This window comes from Bos indicus x Bos taurus, chromosome 23 (assembly GCF_003369695.1).
Source record: "Bos indicus x Bos taurus breed Angus x Brahman F1 hybrid chromosome 23, Bos_hybrid_MaternalHap_v2.0, whole genome shotgun sequence".
NCBI lineage: Eukaryota > Metazoa > Chordata > Mammalia > Artiodactyla > Bovidae > Bos > Bos indicus x Bos taurus.
The window spans coordinates 30,577,579-30,582,197 of record NC_040098.1 but is presented as its reverse complement, the minus strand read 5'-3'; the positions used below and the strand labels follow the sequence as shown (position 1 = coordinate 30,582,197).

At 36.0% G+C, this 4,619-nt stretch overlaps 1 pseudogene; it reads left to right on the top strand.

Annotated features, from left to right (window-relative positions):
* The first annotated feature begins 2,168 nt into the window (after positions 1-2,168).
* Positions 2,169-3,129, top strand: LOC113881479 (annotated as a pseudogene).
* Positions 3,130-4,619: the final 1,490 nt, after the last annotated feature.

Sequence of the window (4,619 nt, the reverse complement as noted above, 5' to 3'; positions counted from 1 at the left end):
CTAAAACACACACACACACACACACACACACATAAGAACGACCCAGAGTGATGGTATGGGGAGGGAGGAGGGAGGGGGTTTCAGGATGGGGAACACGTGTACACCTGTTGCGGATTCATGTTGATGTATGGCAAAACCAATACAATATTGTAAAGTAATTAACCTCCAATTAAAATAAATAAATTTATATTAGAAAAAGAATGCTTAATCACTGAATATAATTTGGAAAAGTGGAACATAATTATATAATGAAAATCATTACTAATCTCAAACCCAATTATTTTTTGTAGTTTCTCATTCTTTTGTAAGCATAATTTACATGTATTTTAGCAATATTAAAAAAATATGGCATATTTTATATTATACATGTTTAATATACCAAGATATTATGATAATGATGAATAGGCATTGTGTGTATGTAATTAATTTTATTGACTATAACAATCTAATCAATAGATAAATTATATTCAACATTTTGCTATTCTGAAACATTAAAGTTATTTTTTCTAATTATTTAAATCATGTAAATATACCAGCAATGCCTATCCTAGCATGTAAATATGTATGTGCATTGACTTTATATCTCATGTTTTCTTAAGGAGAAGTTGACAAATGATATTATTAATATCATTTACAATAACATTCCTTTATTCTTTTAAATTATTGGTGATGTTTAAAATTTTTCAGTATGAAATTTTATTTGCATTTATATGCTAATCTTTTGAAATTGCACCTTTATTTAGTATTAATAATCTATATGAATAGATTATATATATTTGCTATATGAACTTAGTTTTAATAGGATTTTTAATAATTAGATCTCAGGATAGTAATTATGTATAAATTATGTCAAAATATTTTATTCTTCCTAGGCTTTTTACTTCTTATTTAATTTTATTATTTCATTGCACTAGCTGATAAACCAGCTCACTGTTCTTTCCAGGACACAATCCTGCTTTGCTTAATGTACTTCACCATCTCTAAGTTCAGACAAGAGTATCCTTGAATCCAGGCATACAGGTAATTAAAGATAACAGATTTCATATCTTTACTAGCTAATAGCCAATGTGACAAATAAAATGTTATTAAGTGAATGTTTATTCACACATTACAGGTTTATTCATGAATCCTGTGGCTACATACAATAGTATTTAAAAAACAGGGTTTTATCAGAGGCAGAGACAAGGAGTCTGATGCTTACACTACCATTTACTACCTATGTAATTATAGGCCATTTACTACCTATGTAATCCAGGACTCACACCAGGGAGCTTGTATATTTTTCACAGCTTTTTCCACTTTGCTACAGCCCATTATGAGAATTTTTAATCCTTAGAAGTGTGGCTAAATGGAGGGAATAGTAAAAACATCCACGGAAAACACAAACTTTTAAAATATAAATATATATATATAGACATATATATATATCAAAACTTTTTTGATATAAATATATACTACTTGGTAGAAATGTGTTCAACATAAGTAAAATAAGTGAAAATTTTAGTCCTACTTATGTTAACTTCTACTAACCATTTCTTGGCTAAATGTGATAATAAATTAATTCTATAAGGAATTGTCTTTGGTCCTTAGAATTTTATCTGTGTTAACTTAATTACAATAAGCAGAAAGGAGACATACAGTAATTAAAAAGGAGGATTTATATTCTTTAACTGACAGTGCCTATCAAAGATGGTAAATTTCATCTGCTATAATATAAATGCATTAAGATCAGCAAGAAAGTGAACTGAATTGAAAAAAAAAATGAGTTAAAAAATATATTGAGTGAATTAGAGATTTAATGAAGTGCCAATGAAGTCTCGGTGTCTCTCCATCTGAACGGATCAACACTTTCTTTTTGCAACGAATATTGTGTAATACATCTTTACAGTATTTACTTTTGTAATACCTCTACTTAGTTAGCTATGTGCTTACCAAATGAAAGTCATGGCTTAAAATATGGTTGTTAAAATATAGATATATTATCGTTAACTCTCATTCTTCTAGCCTAGGTAATAGAAAGAAATACATTAATGATTTTATTTGTTTCAGCATCCCCTACCCAGTTCCTCTATTACATGTAGGTTCATGAACCAGCATTAAGTTCTAAGCAAAGGCTAATCAAGCTCCAAAATCTGCCTGTGGTGTTTCTAGCAAGTAGAGTCAGAGCAATGAGAAGATTCAATAACACTCTTCATCACTCTAAGGGCTTTGTTCTGGTGGGCTTCTCTGAATGGCCCAAACTAGAAATGGTTGCTTTTGTGGCCATCTCCATTTTCTACATAATGACTCTACTTGGGAATTCAGCCATCATTATCTTGTCGCGCCTTGATCCTAGACTTCACACCCCAATGTATTTCTTTCTGGCTAATCTCTCTTTTTTGGACCTTTGCTATACTACCTCCACTGTCCCCCAGATGCTGGTCAACATACAGAGCCACCGGAGAAATATCAGCTACGGAGGCTGCATAGCTCAACTATTCATCTTCCTTGGCTTAGGATCCACTGAATGTGTCCTTCTCTCAGTAATGGCCTTTGATCGTTATGTAGCTATCTGCCAGCCTCTGCATTACTGTTATCATGCATTCTCGGCTATGCCAACAACTGGCAGCGGTGGCTTGGGTAACAGGTTTCAGCAACTCTCTGGTGCAAACAGTGTTGACTTTCCTGTTACCTCGGTGTGGTCAATATCAGGTGGAGAATTTCTTCTGTGAAGTACCTGCCATGCTTCAATTATCATGTGTTGATACATGGATCAATGAAGTGGAGATGTATGCTGCTGTGGTGGTCATAAAAGTTATCCCAGTGGGATTAATCCTATTCTCTTACATCAACATTGTTAGGTCAGTGGTAAGAATCCAATCTTCTGAGGGTCGAAAGAAGGCCTTCAACACATGTGGGTCTCATCTGCTTGTGGTCGTTATGTTCTATGGCTCAGCCATTAGTGGTTATGCATATATGGCACCCAAGAACAATTCTGCCAAGTTGAAGGGCAAGCTTCTTGCACTTTTCTATGGACTCGTAACTCCAATGCTCAACCCCCTCATCTACACCTTGAGGAATAAGGATGTAAAGGAAGCAGTAAAGAAGCTGCTAGGGAGAGAACTGGAGCAAGGGTGGAACACGGCTTAGGAGAACGTTCAGTTCAGTTCAGTTCAGTCGCTCAGTTGTGTCTGACTCTTCACGACCCCATGAATTGCAGCACGCCAGGCCTCCCTGTCCATCACCAACTCCCGGAGTTCACTCAGACTCATGTCCATAGAGTCAGTGATGCCATCCAGCCATCTCATCCTCTGTCATCCCCTTCTCCTCCTGCCCCCAATCCCTCCCAGCATCAGAGTCTTTTCCAATGAGTCAACTCTTCGCATGAGGTGGCCAAAGTACTGGAGTTTCAGCTTCAGCATCATTCCCTCCAAAGAAATCCCAGGGCTGATCTCCTTCAGAATGGACTGGTTGGATCTCCTTGCAGTCCAAGGGACTCTCAAGAGTCTTTTCCAACACCACAGTTCAAAAGCATCAATTCTTCGGCGCTCAGCCTTCTTCACAGTCCAACTCTCACATCCATACATGACCACAGGAAAAACCATAGCCTCGACTAGATGGACCTTTGTTGGCAAAGTAATGTCTCTGCTTTTTAATATGCTATCTAGGTTGGTCATAACTTTCCTTCCAAGGAGTAAGCGTCTTTTAATTTCATGGCTGCAGTCACCATCTGCAGTGATTTTGGAGCCCAAAAAAATAAAGTCTGACACTGTTTCCACTGTTTCCCCATCTATTTCCCATGAAGTGATGGGACTGGATGTCATAACCTTAGTTTTCTGAATGTTGAGCTTTAAGCCAACACCCCTTGTAATTCAAACACCACACTCCCAGAATGTCTTTACCAAGTTTCATTATTCCTTTCACTCCCAAATAACAGTGGCTTATTGTTACTATTATCACCCTAGTATTTCATAGAAAGTCAAATATTGATTATTCTCCTCATGAAATAATGAAGCAGCTTGAAAAGTGGATAATTAGCATTTATAGGTTTTAATTCAATATTTCATTTTTACGCTGTCTTTTCTAATGATGTTTAAAAACTAATATCCAAATATGATTTCTTATACATAGAATACTAAAACTGGCAATTAAGGAAGTGATCTTGAGACTTCTTTAAAAAGCAGAAAGATGACTACTTGAAATGACTAAATTATTCTACAAAATTGGTGGAATGCACCTATAGACCATCAAGAGGGCAGTTCATTTCTTCTTTTCATATACTTTCTTCAAAATGCTGTCAGTGTACCTGTTGTATATGTAATATAATTTAAATCAAACAAGAATGGAAGCTCATCCAGGAGCCAAGTACATGCTGTGGTTCTCTACACTGTTCTGAAGAAAAGGGGTGTACCTGTAGAAAGCTCTGTGCCTCTGACTGTTCACTTATCCTTTCCTGCTAGCAACCTCTTACAGAATATTTTTACAACTCTGCATGCCATTCTACAGAAGTTTTTAATCATGGCACTCATCTCACACACTAGCAAAGTAATGCTCAAAATTCTCCAAGCCAGGCTTCAACAGTACGTGAATTGTGAGCTTCCAGATGTTCAAGCTGGATTTAGAAAAGGCAGAGGAACCAG